This window comes from Pristis pectinata, chromosome 7, assembly GCF_009764475.1.
Source record: "Pristis pectinata isolate sPriPec2 chromosome 7, sPriPec2.1.pri, whole genome shotgun sequence".
NCBI classification, from domain to species: domain Eukaryota; kingdom Metazoa; phylum Chordata; class Chondrichthyes; order Rhinopristiformes; family Pristidae; genus Pristis; species Pristis pectinata.
The window spans coordinates 76,408,962-76,435,516 of NC_067411.1; positions in this window are offsets into that span (position 1 = coordinate 76,408,962).

Sequence of the window (26,555 nt, forward strand, 5' to 3'; positions counted from 1 at the left end):
CCTTGCACATAGCTCTGCTGCCAAATACTTTTGAATGTGACAGATTCAGGCACCAACACAGTTCAGGAAAAGTTAAGTCTGCAATGGGTATACACATCCGTCATTAAATAGAGGCAACATGCTTTAATGAAAGGAAAATCATTTTGACAAACGTATTTTGATGGTGTAACAACTGGATGTAGTATATTTGGATTTTCAGAAGTGCTACCCAAGAGGCTTTTAATACAAGATAACACATCATGGAATAGAGATAATTTATTAACATGGATTGAGAATTAACATGGAGCAGACAGAAAAAAATAGGAATAGACGAGTGATTTTCAGGATTGCTTGTGTGACTGATGGGGTGCCATAAGGATCAATCCTTGGGTCCCAGCTAATTACACCCCATAATAACTTAGATGAGGAGGCCAACTATAGTGGAACCATATTGCTGCACATGCAAGGCTGAGTGGGAAATAAATTGTGAGTAAAGTACTAAGAGAATGGAAAGGGGTAAAATGATAGCATAAGAAGGTGGCAGACAGGGTATAATAGGAGGAAATGTGAAATTATACATTTTGGTAGAAGAATGGGAAAGCAGAATGGTTCAGCAATTCAGCAAACTTGTGAGTCATGACAGCTGATGCATAACTGGCACTGTAAAATTTTACTGCTGATGAGGTCAGGTGAAATATTGCAGAAGTTGAGTGACTTAGCACACATAAAGGCCTTCCCTTAGGAACTTAGGGTCATTGTGGGGGTGGGGGATGCAGTTATGGGGGTTTACAGCATTGATAGCCCCAGGGTGAGGAAAAAGGAACAGACCAACACTCAGGGGAGGACAAGGATCTCAAGGATTTGGTCGAGGCATTTGGGGGTGGGGGGAGAGGTAGGGGAAGGGGGGAGAAATCATGATCAGATCCTGACAGAGGGGGCATGGGAGATTTATACCTCGTCTAGTAAATACCTGGAATTCTGTAGCATAGACTGTGGTTGCTCAGTCATTGGATATATTCTTGACAACGTTTGGTCAAATTTTGCACCTTAGATGTGTGAATAGGGGAATGTGGAAATGATGCAAGAGTTCAGACATAATGTTATTGAAGGAAAGCAGGATCAAAGCATTGTATGATCTATTTGTGTTCCTGTTTCATATGTTCTTACAATTAGTCTGATGATAATAAGGAAATCAAACCACGTTCATGCTGAATGTCTCCAGAGGCATTGATTCTGCCTTGTGTTGGTCTGTGGTGAACTAGAAACCAAGATATATTCTTCTTAATGGTCAGCTTTACCCAAATGTACCTTCATTACCTCAAAAGTATTCAGAAATAAACGTGCTTCTCTACAGGATTTATATGACATGTATTACGAACCATGTTTTAATCTACATTGAAATATCTATAACATGTGGGAAGAGACACCTAGAGTTTAGAGATAATACAAGTTAATTGGATATAAAAGCTCACTTTGACTAATAAGTTTTGTTCAGTACTGGAGCTTATTTGTTAGGCTTCAATCAGTCTTTCACATGCTGCTCTACAAGTGCATTCTCAAGAAAGATTATATTGATTAGGGTTTAATCTAAAATGGAAGTAAAGATGATTGCAATACACAGTAAATGTAAAGTTTATTGTGATCTGTAACAAAAGCAAGCCTGCACTTTAATTCACATGGTTGATAACGGTCATTACTGACATCATTTAAAAGGTATTTAGAACTTCATGGTTATCCATAATGGAAGTTAGTAAGAGCTTGTAACAGAAACAGAACTGATTGCAATCAATAACAGGGACAGACTTGGTAGCAGTCTGAGAGCATTAGAGTTTAGTACTTACTGCTGATAATGGTTCAAAAAAAGGCTAGTGATAATAGAAAATAACAAAAATAGGGTTGGTTGGTTGCTGGAAATGGTAGTACAGGTTTTGTTGTTGGAAGGAACATAAAACTATGATTATAGTCTATAAATATTGGTGCAGCAATAAAAATCTATACTACAAGGAGAGCCGATGTTAGAGTCTAAAGGATACAGAAGTAACCCTGATTCTTTGTCAAAATGAAAGATTAGAGTTCTGTTAACCAAACTATTGCTCTACAGGATTATTTAAAGTGTTATCTGTTCTACTTTAGTTTCTCAAGTTAAAACCACTTTGGAGTACTTGTAGAATAGTTAATTTCTAGGCAATTCATTAAAATAATATTATGCCTGTAGATATTACTTTAATGCCAAATTCAGTCACAATTCAGACAATATTTTCTTCTTTGGCATCCACTTGGGATTGAGGATGACTCACTCTTACTGTGGAGACCTCTGATTTTATTGGTTCTGAGGTGCTTAATGAGGCCAATATGAGGCAGGTGGGTACATTGTGAGGTGGTCCACTCCTTCCAACATTGAAGCATGGCTTCCGTGTGCTCTCAATGCATGGAGTCAAAGTTCTCAATATGATCCCAAATGCTCCCTCTCCGCTTTCAGCAGTGATAGGCCCCAGATTCCCAGGAGTCAATGGGGAAACTCAAATGTAAGATTTATGTTTTTGCAAATTGCTTATGGAAAATTTTGCGCTTATGAAGATCCTGTGTTTGTATCTCTACCGTTCACTATCAATAAAGGGCCTACTATCAATTAGTAATGAAAGGGCCTACATCATCAGGCAGCTTCCTTCCTTTGGCTTTTCTCAAGCAGGCGGCCTGTAAAATTTTCCACACATATTTGTTGCAGCCCAGACAATCCTTAATAGGGAGAACAGTATTAAAGCAGCAGTAATGTCCTATGAATTGATACTACACAGGGCATGTATGTTACATCCCTCCTTAAGATTGAAAGGCAAAAAGAAAAAGCCAACATGTAAATTATTACCTCATCTTTATATTGACAGACTATGCTCCCAGCTCAGCCCCTGATTGATTCTATTGCTGAGCAGTAATGTTCTCACACTACAGGGTTAGCAGTGTGTCCTCTGCTATTTCCAAATCCACTCCAGTCAAGCAGATCTCTGGTCATCCTGAGATGGCACTTGTTACTCTGATATGGGACACCATCCTTTATGAAGGCTTCATGTCACCCGTGGTGTCAAGTGATGAGTCAAAATTTATCATCTTCCTCACTGCAACTTTGAGTGGTGGTGGGTCCTTGGCACTCCTGTTGCAGCAGTGAACGGGTCTGCTTTTGGCTGCCTTCAGCTGTCCTCCTACACCTTTATCAAACATTTAGTTCTTGCAGCCTTTGCTGTTGGGAGTAGAGTTCTGATTCTTATCTTAAGTCTCTACACAGGACTGTTTGTCAAACCATGGACTGGGGTGCAGTACTCAAGTAGGTATCTGACTATGGTGATTTACATTTTGTCAGCAGTTCAACTTCAGTGGTCAACTTCAGTGTTCTCTGTCCTTTCATTACTCTGTGAAAAGTGAAGTGATGATGTGAACACCCAGTCCTCTGAGAACTTCACAAAGTTGTCTGTGAACTGCAGCCTATTACCTGTGTTTAGCACTTCAGTGAGGCCATTTTCAGGATACCATCCTTTGACCTTGTCACAACCATTCATGAGTTGGTGTTTTCCAAGCAGTCTCTCTTTCAGAAATCTGAAAAACAGTTATTCTACACCACATACTTTTTCCGATCTAGGTGAAACATGTATGACCTAACATTTGTCCAGGATCTGCCTGGGACTTGATGAGAGTGAAGTATTTTCTTGGTTGGTTCTTTTCTAGAAATCTGTACAGACACCACAGGACAATATTGTTGGCAGAGCAATGGCAGATAGAATTTATTCACTACAAGTGCAAGTTGATGCATTTTGGGAGGTTTAAATAAGGGTAGGATATACAGCATGAATAGTAGGCCCTCAGGACTATTGAGAAACAGAGAGATGTTGGTATGCAAGTAGCAGATCAGGTAGATAAGGTGATGAAGAAGGCATGCAGGATTCTTGTCTTCTTTCGCCGGGGCATAAAATATGAGAGCATGGAGGTCATGGTAAACTTTATACTGTAGTTAGGCCACAGCTGGAGTGTTGTGCACAGTTCTGGTGACCACACTATACAAAGGAAGAGATTGGACATGAAAGGGTACAGAGGAGGTTGCCTGGGATGCAGCACTTCAGTATGGGAAGAGACTGGATAGGCTGAGTTTGTTTTCCTTGGAGCAGAGGATCCTGATGGAGTGATACAAAATTATGAGGGGCACTTATAGGGTAGATAGTAGGAAACATTTCTCCATTGCAGAGGTGCCTATAACCAAAGAGCATAGGTTTAAGTTAAGTGGGGTAGGAGATTTAGAAGGGATCTGAGGATGGTGTTTTTCAGCTAGTGGATGAATGGAATCTGGAACACACTGCCTGAATGAGTATGGAAGCAGACACTCTCACAATATTTAAGATGTATCTGGAGAGCACAAATGGCCAAGGCATAGCAGGCTAGAAACCAAGTCCTGTTAAATGGAATTGATATAGATGGATACTAGATAGCTGGCATCAATATAATGGGCTGAAAGGCCTGTTTTTGTCTGTAAGACTCTATGACAAGATCAGTTTTTGCATGCAGAACATCAATAATCTTTGCTCTACTCACGTCTGGCAAATTGTCTTGCATTGTCTTCATAGGACAATGACTACCCTTCAGAGCACAGCTAAGGTTTTTTGGCTCTCAGTGAATTCTTAGTTTGCCACTTAATTTCTCAATCTACGGCAAACTGAATACACTGGGGATAGGATGTCTATTGGGACTGCTTTCTCTGCCTTTATCAGTCTCACCAACGCAACTTTAAGAGCCACTGAAACAAGCTTCAGAAGCTGCGCTGCCATCTACTCTCTCGTCTCAGATTAGATGGTACTTGCCTATGGATTCCAGGTTCTGAGAAAAAAGTATCAGCAAATTCACCTGTATGGTGCACGGCTGAAACAATTGTTTGCAGTCTTCACGATCCTGTCACGATGCATCTTTATCAGTCCCATCTGTTGTGTCGTACAATTCCAAGTGTAGGAGCAACATCTTTCAGGTCTATTACGATTAAATCAACATCTCACCCCCTCTTGATTCTTTGTGATCTTGTTTGTTTTAACTGCATCAGTTGAAATTAATGATTTGATTCAGGAGGACGTCGCATGTTACTCTAGAGTCAAGTTGAGGTATTGAGTATAGGAGTCAAGAAGTTATAATGCATCTATAGAACTCTGGTTAGGCTGCATTTAGAGTATTGTGTGCATTTCTGGTCACCTCACTGTAGGAAGGATGGCGAGGCTTTAGAGAGGGTGCAGAGGAGGCTTACTAGGATGTTACTAGGATGCTTGCTGTATTAGAGGGCATGTGCTATCAGGAGAGGCTAGACAAGCTTGGGCTCATTTCTCTGGAGCGGCAGAGACTGAGGGGTGATCTGTTGGAAGTGTATAAAATTATGAGGGGCAAAGATAGGGTGGACAAGCAATATCTTTCTCCCATTATTGAGCAATTCAATACCAGAGGGTACGCATTTAAGGTGAGAGGGGGTAGGTTCAGAAGAGACGTGAGGGGTATGTTTTTTACACGGAGAGTGGTGGATGCCTGGAATGTGTTGCCTGATAGGGTGGTGGAGGCAAATTCAGTGGGGGCTTTTAAGAGGGGCTTGGGTGGGCACATGAATGAGAGGAAAATGGAGGGAGGCAAACTAAGTCAATTCTGTGGAAGGAATATCACTGGATATCTCTACACTCAAATATTGGCTGGTGCAAGGGCAAGTAATGACATTTCATAGAACATAGAACAGTACAGCATAGAACAGGCCCTTCAGCCCACAATGTTGTGCTGACATAGCTAATCCCTCCTACCTACAGAATTCCTGCTGTAGAATGGATGTAAGAAACAGGTAATGGTCAACTGCTTCATTTCTGAACACATTTGATTATATAGAGAAAATAATGATGGTGATGATATGAAATAAAGACAGAGCATTCTGGAAACACTCAGAGTTTAGACAGTATCCATCCAAAACCATAGTCAAACCAGCCAATTTCTCTTTCCTCAGATACTGCCTGACTTGCCGAATGTTTGCAGCATTTTCTGTTTTTATTTCAGGTTTTCAGCATCTGCGGTGTTTTATCTTTCATTTATGGATGATAAGATGAGCTTTGTAAAAATTGCAGATTTGACCAAACAATTTTTAATGTAATTCACAATATGCAATACAATCCCTTCTCACCTCAATGCAGATGTCAGCAGTGAAATATTGTAATTATTTCAGCAGTTCTTTGAAATCCTACCATAAATAATCATATTGTCACAAGACACAAATTTGAATTGCAATTTTCAATTAAACACTTCCCAAGCAGAAATCATTCAGAGGCTTATTTGAACATAATCAATAAATATCATGTACTTTGGTGAACTTGCACAAACAATAGTCTACACTTGGGGATTGTAAGGAAGTATTTAAAGATCACAGAACTTTGTGTGGTACACAAACAGACATATAAAATGTACCCATTTCTATGCTCGTAAATCTTGTCCAACCTAATATAATGGGATATTTTTTCCTCTTTAGTCACCGGATATAAATAATTTTATAGAGAAATATCAGATGGGATGGTCCATAACATTGAACCTAATTTTCCACTCATTCATTAAGCAGATGGAAAATCAAATCTACCAGCATGTTCCCTACCCTACCCAGTTTTCCATTGATAGATCCATTCATGCAATATTTTACATTCAAGTCAATGTTATATCTGATGATCAGATGAAGTGTCTCGACCTGAAACCCTATTTCCCTCCACGGATGCTGCCTGACCTGCTGAGTTCCTCCAGCATCTTGTTTGTTGCTCCAGATTCCAGCTCCTGCACTCTCTTGTGCCTCAATATCACACCTGTAAACTGTAGAAAAACTCTTTAGCTAATTAATTGGAGTTCTTTTGAAGTCAACCTCCAATGTTGTTGGATAATAACTTCTGAAAATTAAAGAAACCAAAATGCAAAGGACTAATAACAGCACAAGCTGATTGTGATGGAGTTTTGCAGAAGTGGTGCCTTCCCACAGTGCTCACTACAGCTGTGGGAAGGAAACATATTGGCCCAGATTCTGCTGCGTCAGGCTCACCACCTGCATTTGTCACTCCAAAACGCACTTGTCCCATGTCTAATAAGTTTGAATCCATAAGGTGAGATTTGCCGGCTAGAAGAATCCTGATCCCTATCATTGACTTCCCAAGCAACAACAGGACCTTGTGTGACATAATCAGGTTATACACGAGGCCTAGAACAAGCCCCATCCAAAAAGTGCTGAGAAGACCTTTGATAGATAGCACGGACAACATCACCAATTTTGCCAATCTGTCAATGAAAATCTAGAAATGTAGATTCTGGAAATTTGACAGAAAAACAGAAAATACTGCAAACATCAGTAGGTCAGGCAGCATCTGTGGAAGGCTCTTTCTGTCAAATCTGTCAAGCTTTCAGGATGCATTGTTCAAAAACTATTGAAATTAAATAAACAGTTTAAACATCTTAAAAATTAAGATATTTTAATAAATAAAATAGCATTACCTAAAACCAGTTAACTACATTTTTAAATAATTGTAAGCATTACAGCAAACACAAATAATCATTTAAAAATAATAATTTCCTTTATTTACCTTTTTTCATCTCAGCTATAAATCTCCTTTGAAATAAAAGGGCTTACAAACACTTAGTCAGAATCTATGAGCAGATTTATGACCGTGAATGCTGGGCCTTTCAGGAAGTTCCTGCTCCATTTCTGGATGTTAGAGATTCACAGAAACACACAGCATGAAACCAGGCCCTTCAGCCACTGAGTCCATGCCCGCCGTTTATGTGGGTATCCAGTGACGGAACAGAGGCAGATTCAGCTGCTGCAATTAGTCTGCAATTCCAAATTTCTGCTTTCAGACACACATGCACTGAAGGCCCGAACTTGCAGAACTATTGGTATTTCCCTGGAAGGATTTGCACCAATAAGAAAGCGTGCAAATGATTAGACTATAATGGCTAAATTATGCTGGCTACGGTCAGTAATTCCGAAGGGAACTGCCTGTGTTCAGTAACTCTGCTCCATCATTGGAAGCCATGGTGGCGAACAGTGGAGCTCATTCTTGCTGGGCTTCTCTTCCATCCTGTCCCAGATGAAAATCCTATTCATTTGATTTACAGGAAACTTTATTTCATTTCTTTTTCTTAATTATCTTAAAAATTATCCACAACAACTTTAATCTTCAGAGCTTTAAAATTTATTAAGATAACTCACCATTTTCCCAAGAGATGCAAATCCTTCCCCAACTTTGTCCCCTATTAAAGCCTGTCTGAGCCTTCTGCAGTGAGGCCTTGGTGGTGCCCTGAGGCCTGGTTGCCTCTGAGACCTCTCTAAACCTTGATGCTTGACTCTCTGGTACTGAGAACCAACTCAATCAGCCCTCCACATCCAGCCCAGGTTAAATCCAATTCAATTTGGCCCAATATTTAGAAATAGTAAATTTATGCTTCGGAATGTCTGACCAGAAAGTGGAAACAAACAAGGTAGAGTAGCAACACCTTTGGAAAATGTTGAAGCCTATAGTTAGGTACTTGGAAATAGTATTCAAGAGCCTTCAGAAAGGGAAAGAATCTGCTGGGTTAAACGTGTTGGTCTTTACCAGTGCTGACTGCAAGGACATTAATGGCCATCTGTTCAGACAAGTGCAATAAAATTCATGGAAGCAGAAAAACAAAATGGTGCTGTATCACAGCTGTCATATCTCAGCAATGGCCGTAGAGTATGCAGACATTAGAAAGGTATAAGATGTCAGCAGTGACTCAGTTCTAGCATGTTAGCCTTTAAGCCAGGAGACTGTGGGTTCAAAGCTCTAAGAAACACTATCAGGATGTAGGTGTTTCAATAGTATGCTGAGGAAGTGCTACACTGTGGGAGGTGAGGGTCTTTCGGTTGAGATGCTAAAATGAGATCCCCTCAGGGTTCTCAAATGCACGTACTAGATGAGGTGGCACTAACAGGAGAGTTCTGGCCAATATGTTTTCCACAACCATCATTCCTAGAATAAAATTACCTGCTAATTTACCTCATTGATCTCCATGGCAGTTTGCTATTTTTAAATTGTCTCCCACATTTCTTGTGTCATTATATTTCAAAGAAAATCATTGGCTGTAAAGCATTTTTTCAAGTTCCAAGAAAAGGCACCACATAAATACAAGTACCTTCCTTTTGCCAAATCACCTGAAGAAGATTTAAAGCTGTACAGATAATTTTGGTGTTCATTGATCAGGTTATCCACTGCAGAAATGTGAGAATGAATCCTTTTACAGCTGTAGTCACATTGCTGATCTGCTGGTAGTTGAATTTTATAGAAAAAGTATTTGAAAATATACATGTGTCTGGATTACTCAAGAGATCAGAGCCCAGATTATTTTTAGATGCAGTTTATGTTTAATCATTATCAGCACAATTAATGGTTATAGTTAAGATACCAAATAGTTTTACAATATAATACTTTTTATAGTATGTAAATGGTGAATGACTAAATTCTCCACATGAATTATGCTGCATGGAGCAAAGGGTTGTTTTCCCTCTCATTTTTATAGATTTATGATTCAGTGTTTACATGCCAAGGAAAGCTCATCTTATCTCATTAAAATGCTGATTGGAATTCAATTACCACTTAAAAAAACTGAATGATAAAGATTGTAGCAACTTCTGTCAATGTAACATTTACATTTGTTTGGCATTATTGACACTTATTGAATAAAGCCAATTTCCTCTGAGTACTAAAGACTAATTAAATGTATGAATCAGCTGAAGTATGTGATTGAGAAATTCCCTGTAACTGAATGAGATTTAAATAAGCACTCTACAGAAGTGTTTTAATTACACTGCTGTTTGTAGTGTAATTTTGACTGTTTAAACTATGATTTAGGAGGAGCTAATTGCAAATCATTTTCTACTGTGTAATTATTAATTACAAAATTGCAATTAGACAGCTGCTAGCTTGCACTGCAGTTGTCTATGTGCACTGATGCTGACATGATTACAGCATTACAAATTTACAGTATCACCTCACAGCAATGACTCCATTTTGAAAGAAATAACACTTCCTTCTTAATGTTTTTATATAAACCTGGATATGTTAAACAGCTTCTTAACATGTTGTTACACACTGCTAAGGGAACTATATCTGAAAATGCAGAAGAAGAAAAGACCTTTCAATCCATGACACGTACTCCCTTCGCAAACCACCACTTGCTATCATTTAGTCTCTGAATGATTCTGCACAAAACCCCATGATCTCCAAAAGAAATAAAGCAAAACACCAGAATACTGGCCCATTGACACTCTTCCACTATTTGACACTGGCATGCTGCCATTCATAAAAATAAGAGCATAGGAATTAAATGCAGGAGGGCACCATCTGTCTCTTCTAGCCTGCTCATGACTGAACTACCTCAGCTCCATTTACAAGCAATCTCCACAAACCCCTAGGTTCCTTAAATATCCAGAAATCTACCTCTGTTTTGAATGAACTCATTGACTGAGCTTCACATCCCTCCATGTAGAGATCCTCCACCAGTAAGGAAGTTTCTTCTAAACTTAGTCCTAAACGGTCTACTGTTTATTCCGATACTGTGAACCCTTCTTCTGGGCTCCTCAGCCAGGGGAATCATCCTCCCTGCATCCATCCTGTTGAGCCCTGTAAGGTTTTCCTAAATTTCAATGACACCTCCTCTCATTCTTCTAAACTCTAGGGAATAGAAACCTAATCCACCCAATCCCTGCTCATTTAGCAAACCTGCCTACCAAGGAACCAATTTGTAGAATGTTCATGGCACTCCCTCTTTGCTAGGCAGACACTTTATTAGATAAGGAGATCAAAACTATACACAATATTCCAGGTGTGGTCTCGCCAAGGCCTAGTACGTGTCATTATACCACTTGGCTTATTGCACCTGCATGTTAGCTTCAAAGCTTTCAATATCAACATTTCCCAATCTGTCACCATTTAATAAATTTGCTGCTGTTTTTTCTGCATCAAAGTGAATAACTTCATATTTTTCCTCATTATATTCCATCTGTCACATTCTCATCCACTCACTTAGCTTGTCTATACCCCCTTGAAGCTTGTTTATGTCCTCCCCTCCCCCCACACCTCCCCCCCCCCCCTTCGTAATCCCACCTTGTTCAGTATCATCACTAACCTTGCAAATATGACACTTGCCTCCACCTCCACCTCTCCCCCCCTCCCCCCTCCTCAGCTATGCTGGTGATATAGAACATGAACAGCTGGGGCTCAAGCAGCACTGAACACTACAGCATCATACTAGTCACAGCCTGCCAACCTGAGAAAAACCCATTTATTCCCACTCTTTGCATTCTGTCTGTTAATCAATTCTCAATCCGTGCCTGTATGTTACCTTCAATTCTATGTGCTTTAACCTTGTTGATCAACCTCTGCATAGTACCTTATCAAAAACTTAGAGGTCTAAATACACATCTTCTACTTCCCCCTTATCCATATTCACATCCTCAAGGAACTCCAATAGCCTTGTCAAACATGTCATGCATAGTGTTCAGTGGTACAGTATTGGTATTAGTATTGGTATTGGTATTGGTTTATTATTGTCACTTGTACCGAGGTACAGTGAAAAACTTGTCTTACAAACAGATCTTACAGGTCAATTCATTACATAGTGCAGTTACATCAAGTTAGTACAGAGTGCATTGATGTAGTACAGGTAAAAAAAACAATAACAGTACAGAGTAAAGTGTCACAGCTACAGAGAAAGTGCAGTGCAATAAGGTGCAAGGTCACAACAAGGTAGATCGTGAGGTCATGAGGTCATAGGTCATAGTCCATCTCATTGTATAAGGGAACTGTTCAATAGTCTTATCACAGTGGGGTAGAAGCTGTCCTTAAGTCTGGTGGTATGTGCCCTCAGGCTCCTGTATCTTCTACCCGATGGAAGAATAGAGAAGAGAGAATGTCCTGGGTGGGTGGGGTCTTTGATTATGCTGGCTGCTACACCAAGACAACGAGAAGTAAAGACATAGTCCAAGGAGGGGAGACTGGTGTCCGTAATGCGCTGGGCTGTGTCCACAACTCTCTGCAGCTTCTTGCGGTCTTGGGCAGAGCAGTTGTCATACCAAGCCGTGATACATCCTGATAGGATGCTTTCTATGGTGCATCGGTAAAAGTTGGTGAGAGTCAAAGGGGACAAACCAAATTTATTTTGTCCAAATTATTTTATCAGCAGTCGGGAGTCATTTATATCTGTGAATTACTTGGTCATTTCCATCTATACTTGCCAGTCAATAGTGTATATGACAGGCAACATCACAAGTGAGTGCAAGTTAATTATGGAATCTAATTCCTGCATCAGTTTGGGGGCTAAACAATTCAGTCCTCATTTCCCTCTTGTGGGTCCATATTCTATTTACATTATTCTCTCTACTAAGTCTTCTGCTTATCTGTAGGGTATCAATTTAAATTTGCTCTCTTTAGTCAGAGTCATAAATTGCTGACATTTCTATTATGTGTGTGACTGGGTATTTTAATGTTCCGAATCAGGTTCCTACAATCTACCAAAAAAGATAGTAAAATAAGATTAAAAATGTGTTCATACAATATTTCACTGTGTCAAGATATAAGGTATATATGGTCTTGATTTTCATAGTGAAATATGTGCAAATGAACTTGAGTGTAACTTTCAACCTACTTATAAGAGGATCCCTCTGTGCATTCTGCTCATCCTTCAAGAACAGGTAAAAAGAGGAAACTGAAACCTTGAAGGAACTGAGAAAGAGACAAATGAAGGCTAAATTTGATAGTCCTGAAAATCAATCTGGGTATCAAAATGCACAATTAACTCACAATCACTCAACTCAGTATAGATAACATATAAATTTTGTGGTGCTGGTTTTATTATTATCATAGGATTATTGCAACTACACAGCTGATAGGCTGGAATCTTGCAACTGGAGGTGAGTATTGTGAATGACCAGGAGCAGCTGAAAAGAGCCTGTATCTCTTGAAGGGATTGTGATTTGTGCCTGGAGCGGGAACTAACAGTTTTTATACAAACGAATGTAACCTGTAAAGGATGGTATATTATTTCTGAGAATGGGTTCCGACATCCCCAGGCTGCCTTGGAGACCATTGTGGAGGTGATAGAATTGCCCCAGTGTGCAGATGAGTGACAGAACCCAAGGAGGGAGGTAGGAGAGAAGTTGATGGGAATGTGGGAATAAACAAGATGTGGGTCAGGGTAGGATTAGTGAAAAAATGGGTGTTTGAGGGTCGGCACAGGCACATTGGGTTGAAGGGCCTGCTTCCATGCTGTATTCTATTGGCCAGTGTAAATTGTACCTACTGTGTGGGTGAGATGATGAGAATGTGGGGAGAATAAAAATGGAATTAGTGTAAGGTTAGTGGGTGATTGATGGTCAGCGTGGACTCAGTGGGCAGAAGGGCCTGTTTCTGTGCCGTATGCCTCTATGACTTTCTATGACTCTTCCATCTCATTATTCTCCTATTCAGCTGCTTGCCGTATGTTGCTGGTAACCAAAGACCATCCCCACTTGATGGAGAGGTTGCATAGTACAGAGGAATAAGTACAGATCTTGAAGATAGCTCTTGAAACAAACCTCCTCCAGTGTGGTTCCAGAGGAGGAAATTTTGCCTCAACTTCAATTTCTAGCTCGATCAGATTCCCATTGCCCAACAGCTACTCTTTGGCTTATCATTGTGGCTCAGATGAGTTTGGCACTGCAGACAACCACAGAAAGAAATAACAAGGCTCTTTTTAAAGTCGTTCACAGAAAATGGGTTAATTGCCAGTATTATTATTTATTGTCCATTCCTACTTCTCCTCAAGGCGGTAATTGTGTGTGACTTTCTTGAATCGCTGGAGACCATTACTTCCACAAAGCTGTTAGGTTTGGAGCTTCATTACTTTGACCCAGTACTGATAATGGAAAGGCAATTTATATCTAAGTCAGGGTGGTGCACATCTTGAAGGGGTATTTGCAGGAATTCCCATGTGCTGCAGTCCTTGTTCATCCAGGTGTCAAAGGTTGTGGGGTTTGGAAATGCTGTTGAAGAATCCTTTACAAGTTGCTGCTGTGCATCTTCTAGATAGTACATTGGGCAGTCATGGAGCGGCAGGTTTGTTGCTGTCACTGTTCCCCATGAATTAGATCTTCTATTTTTTGTTCATTGTGATGTTTATCAGTGACAAATTAAAATGAGTCACTGCTTCTGGGACTTGCCAAACCATCTCTGACTCTAAATCACCCAAGCTTTTCCAACATATATTGTTGATTGAAGTCTTCTATTAAAATAAATTTTCATTCCCCTCAACCTTCTTAATACTTCCTGGAGTAGACCTTCCTCTTTCTTACGTGGATTTGGCAGTGCAAAGCAAACCTCTCTTGTATTAATTTGCAGATTAGTTCTGTCTGTAGTCCACTCCCCAAACCCCAGATAGAATTAATGTAATTTACATCTCTGTTACCCTGATATACATGTATTTTATAGATATCTTCTGTTAAGTGACTAAGTTGTTTTTCCAGCAATCCAGGTGTTGGATGCAAGTAGCACTGGAGCAAAATATCTTGAGAAAAGAAATCCACATTTCTGGTAATGTTTGCATTTATGCCTTTTCATTTTATTAGTTTTTTTTAAATATTTCAGTCATTGAAAATTATCTCCCTGGGATTTAACTTGGTCATCTGCTGTATCTTCACCAAGAGATAGGCAAGACAAATATCAGATAAATGCATTATGTTAATTCTGAGTGTACATGACAGCAACCTGTATTTTAGAGTTCTGGTGATCAAATACTACCTTCACCTTAGCAAAACAATGGTTTCTTGTTTATATATGATTTTACATTGGCGCAAAGAACTTGCATGCCCATAGGGACGTCAGCCACTTCTCTTGCACTTTCCTCTCAATGGCCATTGTCTTGGAAAACTCAGCAAATCACTGCTGTACAATATGTTATGATGCTCTGTAATCTGACTAGTCTGATGGAGGTCACCCAGACTAGCCTAAGCAGCAAGCTGTGACTTTAGCTATATAGGCAGACCTGCATGAGTGGAGAATTAGATTTCTACCTCCAGAAGAAAGCAAAATTCTGTAAAAGCTCATCAAGTGAATTGGTGAAGCCATAGTTCATTGGGCACATCAAAGTGATTATAGCATCTTGTTGGGCAAGAGAGAGCCTCCTGAGTCCTTCAACAGGACAAATATTTGTCTCTCCTTATGACCAACTTCACGTTGCCAAGCAATATTTGCAAAGGAGCATTCAACAATCTTAACAAAAATCAATGATAAAAAGAGATGTAGAAAGAAAATAAATATTAAAAAAACTCAAATGCAAAATATTCAACTCTTCCAATGCAACCCAAGTAAATAACCATAAATAATTCCAGATAAACTATATGAATGCAATGCTCAGCAGAGTCTTGAAAAGGATAGAAAGAGCCCATCTGTGGTTGTGCAACCATTGACGTTCAAAAAGGATGAATCATGGTGGCTGTGACTGGTTCCAAAGAGAACCATTACCTTTCAACCACTCATAGACAAGTACATCTAGAACTCATGCACACCTGCCCTAAGTCCAGGACAAGCTGAGTAATAAATGTCTTTGTATCTGGAGTCCACATGGAGAGCAGTGGAAGAACCTGGTCTTTCCAGGATTAGGGTCATAGTGTCATACAGCACAGAAACAGGCCATGCCAGCCATCAAGTACCCATCTATACTATTCCCATTTACCAACACATGGTCCATTGTCTTATATACCTTGGTGATTCAAGTGTATGTCTAGATATTTTTTAAATGTTGTGAGAGTACCCGCCTGAACCACCTTCACAGGCAGTGTATTCCAGATTGCTATCACCCTAAGGGTGAGTATTTTTTCCTCGGATCCCTTCTAACTCTCTTATTCCTTACCTTAAACCTATGCTATTTGGTTATGGATGTCACTTTTACAGGGAAATGTTTCTTACTACCGTATCTGCACCCTTCATAATTTTCTATATTTCCATCAGGTCTCCCTTCATCCTCCTCCACTCCAACAAAAACAAACCCAGCTTGTCCAGTCTCCCTTCATAACTGAAACGTTCCATCCCAGGCAACAGCCTGATAAATCTCTTCTGCACTCTCTCCAGAGCAATCACTTTCTTCTTCTAGTGAGGCAACCAGAACTGCAAACAAAGTGCACCTGTAGCCTAACAAATGTTTTACAGAGCTGTACGATGACACCCCCACCCCCCGCTCTTCTACTCTATGTCCTGGCCAATGAAAGTCAGCATCCCATCTGCCCTATTCACCACCTTATCTACCTGTGCTGCCACCTTTATTTTGGAGACTTTGTCCTAGTGTTTCAATATCAGCGAGACCTAGTGTAGGATCATAATCACCTTTTGTTTGAATTGTGGAAATAGAATGTAAAAGGCAAGTCACATTATTTTTTTAATTATTTTACTTTAATGTTTTGATTATTTATTAGTATTTAATGTATTTTCATATTTAAATAAATGTTTACTTTGTTATTTTTTATAAAACAATTTCAGTAATTGTTTAAAAGTCTCTGACTATTAGGAACATTTAAAACCTTACAGACTTTGATAGAAGGTGAGGTCACACCCTGGCTTTGCCTCCTGACAGATCATTGCAAGGTCAGGTCCTCCAGCCTGGTTGATGCTGAATTCTTGCTGTGTATTTCTGCCTGACTTGCAGGGATAGAAAGCCACCTTTCTTTCCCCACTGGATCATAGAAACATAGAAAAAATGAGAGAGTGTAGGTCTTTTGGCCTCTCAAGCTTGCTCCGTATAAGTGCTTGTGGGATCGTTTCTCCATGGTGATGACAAATGTTAATTTGCAATGAGCAAAACATATAAACTGGGAAGTTTCACCAACATATGTCACAATTTTAAAAAATAAAACTTTCACAAATCTGGTGGTTTTAGTACCGTCACCATAAAAATACATGTTTTCGGAGACTTTAAACAAAACAAGAAATGGCGCAGAGAATAATAATAAAAAAACATATTCCCTCAACCTGAAACAAGGTGGCACTTAAGCTGAGAAATGCAAACAATTCCGTGCTGAATTACTGGCATTTGCCAGCAAGGTCCAGCCCATTGAAGCAATGAATCAATTAAACAGGTGGTAAACACCACCTTTTCCAATGTTACATGTGAAAACTTGTTTCCAATTTTGACAACAATCTCAGTTGTAAATTCAATGTGAGTCAAACTGCTTGGCAGAATAGATGACACATAAGCATGTGCAATGCACACAAACAGCAGAAATATGTTGAGGAGGTAACTGGTGACATCACTCCTGGTACATTGGTGAGGTAAATGCAAAATTGCTGGAAACACTCAGCAGATCAGGCACCATCTGTGGAAGGAGAAACAGAGTCAAAGACCATTCATCATAACCAGAAAAGAGAGAAAACAAGTTGGTTCTATGTTATCAAGTTAAGGGTTGGTGTGGGGTGAATAGGACAAGGGGAATAATGCTAATAAGGTGAGGCCAGTGTTGCCGTGGGGATAAGTCATAAAGGAGGTCATCTGTTGATGAATTAATAGGGGGTAGTTAAAGAGTGAGTGAGAATGAGAGTGAGAGTGAGAGTGAGAGTGAGAGTGAGAGTGAGAGTGAGAGTGAGAGTGAGGGTGAGAGTGTGAACAAAGGAAACTGACTTGATTGATACCATTCAGGCCAAACTGTGCTGCAACAATTCAAACAATGCAATGCATTAATCACAGACTGAAGACCTGTCCTTTAACTGTAGCTGGATTCAAAACACTTTTGCAGCTTAAATGACTTGCATGTGTCATAATGAGAGAAGTGGAGTTTAAGCTTTGGAATGTTCTATATTATTTCATTGGAATGTGATGTGTGAGAGGTGGCTGGTTGCTACCCAGAAACATGCCTGAACTGGCCCCTATCTCACCTGTCCTCCATATACCGGCTATCTTCCCTCTTCACTCTCTGTCCTGATGCAGGGTCTCAACCCGAAATGACAACAGTTCCTTAACCTCACAGATGCTGCTCGACCTGCCAAGTTCCTCCAGCAGTTTGTGTTTTGCCCATAATTACCATGGCTACACAAGGTCATCAGAGACACATTCTGGAGTAGGAAACTCAACTCCTGACTCACCAAAACTTTTTCACCATCTAAAGGTCCAGAGGGTGGAATATGCTGCACCTGCCTGGATAAATATAGCTCCCACAACACTAAAGCAGCTCAGCACAGGGCAAAGCAGTCCACTTGACTGGCACTCTATCCTCCACCAAAAACATTTCCTCCTTCCACCACTGCTGCACAGTGTCTGACCCATCAGCAAAATATGCTGCAGCAGCTCTCCATGCCTTCTCTGAAAACATATGGCAATCCCAAGATCTCTACTAGTTATAAGGTGGCAATTGCATCGAAACACCAGCAAGCTGTACACTGCCCTGATTTGGAAACACATCTATGGTTCTAGCCTGTTGCTGGGTCTGACCTTGGAACTCCCTCCCAACCTTCTCCATAAGCAACACTGGTGAACAAAAGGTGACACCTCAACATATTCTTTTGAGCAATAAAGGACATATTGTATTATTTTGTATTTCCTTGCAACATAGAAGATGCCATTTGGCACATCAGGTCAATGCTGACTCACCAACACCACTCCTCAATTAATTCTCCCTATAACCTATTGACGTAGCACTTGACCTTCCTTGGCCTAACCGCTGCACCTCCCAACCAATATGGAACTTCTGTTGACTGATATTTCTACTTTCAATGCAGCTTCTCAAAGTCTGGGTTCAATAGTGGAGACACAGATTGCTGGTTTTTAAACACATTTAGGCCAATTAACCTACCAATTAAGTGCTAGCCCGCCAGCAATACCTTCATCTTGTTGGTGAATAAGGATAAAAAGATAAATATCCCCCATTCCACCACAGTTCCCATCCTTGTACCCTTCATTGCTGGTCTTCTCACCATTCACTTGACCAGAATTGATAAAAACAATCAAATTATCATTCAAAATCATATTCGTACATCCATTAAGATAAGAAACATAACTCCTGTATCTCTCTTGGTACTTGTCCTTGTCTGTACCACTGCCTCTTTGCAGTGCTTCCCCTGTGTTTTTAGCCAAGCTGGTGTAAGTTGCTCGCTTGAAATGGATAAAACTCCACTAAGCCCTGAAGGATGACCCTGGCCACACCTCTGAGCCATGGTGTGCCAGCCTTAATTCATCCCACCATCAGCAGCAGCCGTCTGGGCTAACTGGCTAATTTGCTATGGCTGACTGGTGATATTGGGATCTCAAGTGCTGTTACCCTGAGAGATGGCAGACAATTCATTCCATGGAGTCACAACCATTCATCTCCGAGAGCTCTCCCAGTAACCTGGCAGTGGACTGATGGCTTTTGAATTGTGGTACACAATCTCATGATGGCAGCATGTGTTTAAAAAACAGCAGTCTGTGTCTCCAGTATTGAACCCAGACTTTGGGAAGCTTCTACAAGTGCAGCATTGAAAGTAGAGATATCAGTCAACAGAAGTTGCCTGATGGTTGGGAGGTGTAGGGGTCAGGCCATGGAAGTGATATGGAACATTGATGGTGTCATTCTTTAAAACTGGTTGACTTATTCTCCTTAAGCCAGCCACAACAATCAGGACCCAGCAAACCAGGGCAGGGTATATGCAGATATTAGAACACACTCAGAATTAGAATGCAACACTATGTGTGGCATTTGTACCAACTTTATAGATCGCGCGTTCAAAAGAGGCCTGCTCCTTTCTCATAGGGCAAGGGAAACTAATTGCAGCACTTACCCCTTCCACTGTCATGTAGCTCTTAATAGCTAAAGAAAAGAACCAGAAAGAAAGTAAAAATCTAAGTGACATGAAAGTGGAGATTTTTTTCTGCCAATTAGAGTATTTTCCAAAAAAATGAACACATGCGATGTTAGCGAAAGTTGCACATTTCCAAACTGCTTTCTGCTGACCATTTGGACATGGAGGTATGAAGTGCAGTGATGGAGCCACATTGTAAGTAACAATTCAAAGTAGTCCCACGTGATGTGAGGAGGTGTTAAACAGAAGGTTCTAAACTTGATGTTTTGACTGCGAGAATTTCTGGAGTTATGGTTCGGATTCAGACATTGTGACTTTTGTCAGAACTTTGGCCCAGCTGGAGTAAGAACACAATAAGGTCTGACAATGATTTCTGTCAGCATCCTGCTACAATGCTTATTTCTGGATTGAGGCAGATATTAAATTAATTACAAAGTGAGACAGATCAGTGTTCTTTTCCTGGAGTGTAATAAAGGCAGTTCCAAATCTTTCAGGTGGTTATCAGATAACATAGATTCTCTCCAGGCTTCTGGGATACAGAGATACTCTTTAAATAAATTGATGAATACCTGAAAATCAATGCAGTAATTTCAGGCAGACATACTGCAAAAGAAGAATATTATGAAAACATTTATCTCCCTAGAAAAGAAGCAAAAAGGCAAAGAAATATTTGTCAGTACATCTGTCTTGGCACAAAATAGAGAATTTTTTATATAATTTTGGGACACTGAATTTTAAAGAATTTACAAACTAAAGTGTGAGTTTCTGAGCAGACAGAGAAAATCTGAAGACGTCTAATGCATCCGATTCCTAAATATGTTGACTCATATACATGATGCATGGAGAAACAAAGGACTGCAGATGCTGGAATCAAGATGAAAAACACTATGATGCTGGAGGAACTCAGCAGGCCAGGCAGCATCCGTGGAGAAAAGCAGGCTCTTAATGTTTCGGGTAAGGACCCTTCTTCAGGACTGAAGATAGGAAAAGGGGAAGCCGAATATATAGGAGGGGAAAGCAGAGCAGTGATAGGTGGACGAAAGAGGGGAGGCGGGGTGGGCACAAGGTGGTGACAGATAAATGCAGGTAAGAGATAGTGATAGGCAGGTTCAGGGGAGGAGGAGAGAGCAAATCCACCGGGGGATGGGTAAAAGGTAAGGAGAGAAAAGGGGGGATAGGAGAAAGAGAGATAGGCTAGGAAAGGGAAGAAAAGAAGAGGCATGGTTGGACGTGGGGGTGGGGTGGGGGTATGGGGATTACTTAAAGTGGGAGAATTAAATATTCATGCCACTAGGCTGCAAGGTTCCAAGACAGAAAATGAGGTGCTGTTCCTCCAGTTTGCATTTGGAATTCTCCTGGCAGTGGAGGAGGCTGAGGACCGATATTTCAGTGATAGTGTGGGAGGGGGAGTTGAAGTGGCTGGCAACGGGGAGATGCAGATCGCAGTTACAGACAAAGCACAGGTGTTCTGCGAAACAGTCACCTGGTCTGTGTTTGGTCTCGCCAGTGTAGAGGAGGCCACACTTGGAGCACTGAATGCAGTAGATGATATTAAGGGAGGTGCAGGTGAATCTCTGTCTCACCTGAAAAGACTGTTTGGGTCCCTGGATGGCAGCGATGGAGGTGGTGTAGGGGCAGGTGTTGCACCTATGGCAGGAGCAGTGGAAAGTTCCCGGGGTAGGAGCAGGATGGGTGGGGGGAGAGTAGTGAACTAGGGAGTCACAGAGAGAGCGGTCCCTGCAAAAGGCAGAAAGGGGTGGGGAGGGGAAGATATGCTTGGTAGTGGGGTCCCGTTAGAGACAGCAGAAGTGGCAGGGAACGATGTGTTGGATATGTAGGCTGGTGGGATGAAATGTAATGACAAGGGGGAACCTATCCCTGTTGGGTCTGGGAGGGGTGGGAGTGAGAGCAGAGGTGCAGGAAATGGCAGAGATACCGGTGCGAGCTCTCTCGACCACAGTCGGGGGAAGTCCCAGTTAGAAAAGAAGTTGGAATCTCGGATGTCCTGGAACGGAAAGTCTCATCGTGGGAGCAGATGCGGCGGAGGCAGAGAAGTTGAGAAAAAGGGATAGCATCCTTGTAAGAGACAGGGTGGGAGGAGCTGTAATCGAGGTAGCTGTGGACATCAGTGGGTTTGTAGAAGATGTTGGTGGATAAGGAATTTCCTGAGATGGGGATGGAAAGATTGAGGAAGGAGAAAGAGGTGCCAGAGATAGTCCACGTGAATTGGAGATCAGGGTGAAAATTTGTGATGAAATTTATGAAACTGTTGAGTTCCGCACGGGTACAACAGGTGACACCAATGCAGTCGTTGATATAGCGGAGAAAGAGTTGAGGAATGGGACCTGAGTAGGCTTGGAACAGAGACTGTTCAAAGTATCCAGCAAAGAGGCAGGCATAGCTGGGGCCCATGCGAGTGCCCATAGCTATGCCCTTGGTCTGTAGAAAGTGAGAGGAATCGAAAGTGAGGTTGTTTAGGGTGAGGACAAGTTCAGCCAGGCAGAGGAGAGTGTTAGTGGAAGGGGACTGTTCTGTCTCTGGTCAAGAAAGTGGAGGGTGGTGAGGCCGTCATGATGGGGAATGGAGGTATATAGGGACTGGACGTCCATGGTGAAGATGAGGTTGTGCATGCCGGAGAACTTAAAGCTATGGAAGAGTTGGAGAGCGTGTGATGTGTCACAAATGTAGGTGGGAAGGGATTGGACCGGGGGGGACAGGATAGTGTCCAGGTACGAGGATACGAGCTCCTTGGGGCAAGAGCATGTGGAGACAATAGCTCTGCTGGGACAGTCCATCTTGAGGATTTTGGGGAGGAGATAGAAGCTCCCTAGGTTGTGGGACTATCATATTAGTAGCTGTGGGGGGGACACCTCCTGAGATGATGAGGTCAGTTATGGTGCGGGAGATAATGTCCAAGTGGTCCTTGGTTCAGGGGTAGGAAGGAGGAAATGTCCGAGATTTGGCGTCTGGCCTCTGCAAAGTAGAGATCGGTATGCCAGACTACCACTGCACCCCCTTTGTTGGCTGGTTTGGTGACGATGTCAGGGTTGGTGCGGAGGGAGTGGAGAGCAGAGCATTCAGAAGGGGCAAGGTTGGAGTAGGTGAGGGGGGCAGAAAAGTCAAGACGGCTGATGTTGCATTGACAGTTGGCTATGAGTAGGTCCAGGGAAGGTAACAGGCCCAGTGGAGGGGGGTCCAGGTGGAAGAAGAGGGCTGGAGGCGGCAGAACGGGTCGTCAGAAGGGGGAGAGGACTCCTTACCGAAGAAGAAGGCATGGAGGTGGTGGAAAAAGAGCTTGGCATTGTGTTGGGCTCCGGATCCGTTGAGGTGGGGGCATAGAGGTATGAAGGTGAGGCCTTTGCTGAGAACAGACCACTCAGCCTCAGAGAGAGGGAGGTCAGGGGGAATGATAAAGACCCAGCAGGGGTTAGAGTTGGGGCTGGAAGAGGATGGGTGGGGGGAGGGTGGTTGAGGAGCTGGGCTGGTGAGAGGAAAGGGGTGAGAGGGGTTGGGAGTGGTAAAGGGGTGAAGAGTGTGATGAAGGATAGGAGGTGGATGTAGTGGAGGGAACAAGAGGGGGAGCAGGAGGAGAGGTTAGGGTAGGGGAGGGGATAAGGAGGGCTGGGAGTGGGCTGGTAGAGGTGCAAGGTGGGATGCAGAATTAGAAGTAGATGGGGGAAGAAACATGATGCACACCTCCATTGTTTTCTGTTGTTACCATCTTCCAGACTCATTTCTTATAAGTTATTTATTGTGGTTTATCACTCAGATTGTGGTTTGATGCACTGGGTTGCTTCTTCTTAAACAAATCAAACCAAAATGTTTACATTCTCAAGTTCAGTTCTTTAGAATATTCTTCTTATTATTCCTGAAAGTAATAATTCATATTGGACCTTTCTGTACTTGGCCCCAGTTGCCATTCTTCATTTTGGAAATATATTTAAACATTTATAAAAATGTAATAGGTCCTTGCATCTGATCCCGTCCTTGGCATCCAGGTATTTTTAGGAGGGATCATGTGATAGCAACCAAAATGACAAACTCTGGCTAAAATTCGTGAACCCAAGAAAATAACCAGGGAACACTTTATCATGTACCACAGCAAAAGATTCAACAGTCACCAGGAAGTCTTTGGTTTAACCTCATTTTAAATTAGGAGGATTTTAACCTACCCTTTTGTGTGAATGAGTCAGGTGTCCATTTTACATTCTACTCAATATAGTACCCAGCCGATTCTTTCATTAAAGCATAGAAAATTGGGCGGACAGGATTTCCTTCCCATTTGACACACGTTTGGATTCATTTTCTTCCCAACCTCCATACTCTACCAACTCCATTTTTTAGTTACTCGAGAAAATCAAAACACTACATTCTTTTCAGCTCATTAAAACCAAATTTATTTTATGATACATATTTAATAATTGTTCCAAGTTTATTTTGAACAATTTCACATGAGCTTTCATTTTGATTTTTTTTTCAATAATCTGTGGTTAGACAGTTTTTCACTATTAGAGAACATCTTGGTGAAATGTTTGGAATCTTTTCTCTCAGAGAACTGAGCAGTTTTATTTATTCTGCACCATTCATTCTTGCACCTGCTTTAGTTTGTACCAGTTTCAAGAAATGCTATTTTGCGATATAATTGCAAACAAGGCAATGGTGTTCCAGAGAACACAGCTTTGAAAAGAGTGTGGATGCGCACTAGGACACAGGAAGAAGGAGTATTCAGCAACCCTTCAATTAAAAAAAACAGATGTGTGTCCTGCAACTTCCAACCTTATCAGAAAATGAAAAGGTCTTCCGCTCATTGCATTGACCAGTTTGAAAGACATGGGGTCAAATTGATGGATGACTTCCATTATTTTAAATTATGTGTTTAATGTCTGTGGTCTGCTGAGAGATTGGGTATCTCCCAGAGATCTATATAACTGAAAAGAAACACCAACTATTGTATGTCTTCCCAGTTAACAGAACTTTGTGGCACTGTGACCTCTAGCTAGATTATACAGCAATGTTTACTCTTGCATTCTGCCTCAATATATTCAAGGATTAAAAAACATTGCACTCTTTAAACATACTGTCTGAAAATATAGTTAGCTTCTTCAGAATTCACAGTATGTTTTAAAACCAATCAAATATTGAAAGGGTATATGAGTCAGGCTCTTCCATAAACATCTAACAGACTGGTTGGAATAACAAAGACTTACTAATATCACAGCCTCTTGGGATAATTGAGTTTATTTCTCATATTGACCTGTGCAGCATTTCTGCTGATCTAGTAAAATCTTATAAAGGTGTAGTCAACCATTTTCTGGTTAACTTTACTGAACAAACGTGCTAATGTGGTTAGCTCAATAGATTTTTTTTTGCTTGTAGTCTTGATATTGATATATATTTTATTGTGGTTTTTCTTTCACAAAATACATTATTGATTTTTGAACATCAATGTGTGCAGTCTGGTTGCTAATATGGCTTGAATTTCAAAAGATGAACAGAATCATTTCCATTCTAATATAACTATCAACACTGCATTTCCCAGGGTTTCTGCAACTCTTCTGACAAAGTGAGGGAAAACAAGCAGATAGCCTCAGTAGAAAATAAAGAAAATTTCATTTTTACTAATGCATTTATTTTCCCAAATAACCTGCACTTGAGAGCTGGGACAGTCATTTATCTTGAGTGGTAGTTTCTAAATATGCAAACATAATTGTACCATCCCTTGAGTAAAAGAAAGGAGAAAGAAACAGCCTGGCATCTTTGCAGTGACAAGAACATCTTCAGGACATCATAAAGTGTATTTCAACCAATCAACTTTTTTTATACATGTGATCTGTAGTTACTGCATTAAAATGGGGAATGCAGCAGCCAGTTTCCACGTAGCAAATCCCACAAACAGCAATGTGATCATAGATCAGGAGTGCACAGGAACAGGCCCTTCGTCCCACAATGTTGTGCCAAACCAATCAAGCCAATGATGCCTAATTAAAATAATCCCTTCCACCTGCACAATATCCATTTCCCTCCATTTTCTGCATATTCATGTGCCTTACCAAGACCCTCTTAAATGCTTTGGCAGCACATTCCAGACACCCACCACTCTCTGTGTAAAAAATTTGCCCCACACATATCCTTTGAATTTTTCGTCTCTCACTTAAATGCGTGTCCTCTAGTATTGGACATTTCGACCCTGGGAATGATGATGAAATTCACCACCAACCTCATTATGCCAGTACAACCTTTGGTAAATTAAGGGAAAGGATATTTAAAGTTCAAAATCCCAGACCTGGCATAAAAGTCATTGTCAACTGAACAGCAGTAATCTCTGCCTTCCTCTATGCACTGAGACCTGGACTACCTACAGCAGGCATCTCAAGACGCCAGAAAGATAACACCAATGCTGTCTGCTCAAAATCCTCCAAACTCACTGGAAGGACAAAGGAATTAACATTCGTTTTCTCCCTAGGCAAACATCCCCAACACTGAGGCCCTAATTACACTCAGTTAATACTGGTAGGCAGCTCACATCACTCTCATGCCTGACATCAGACTCCCAAAATAGACGGTCTTTTCCAAGCTCTGACATGGGAAAAGATTATCAGGCAGACAGGAAGAAGGGTTCAAGGATGTGCTCAAAGCTTCCTTGAAAAATGCAACATCTCCACTGACAGATCCATGGTCACTCAAAGTGGAGAAAGAGCATTCAGGATTGTATTGAAAACCTCGAGATGGCATGTCAGG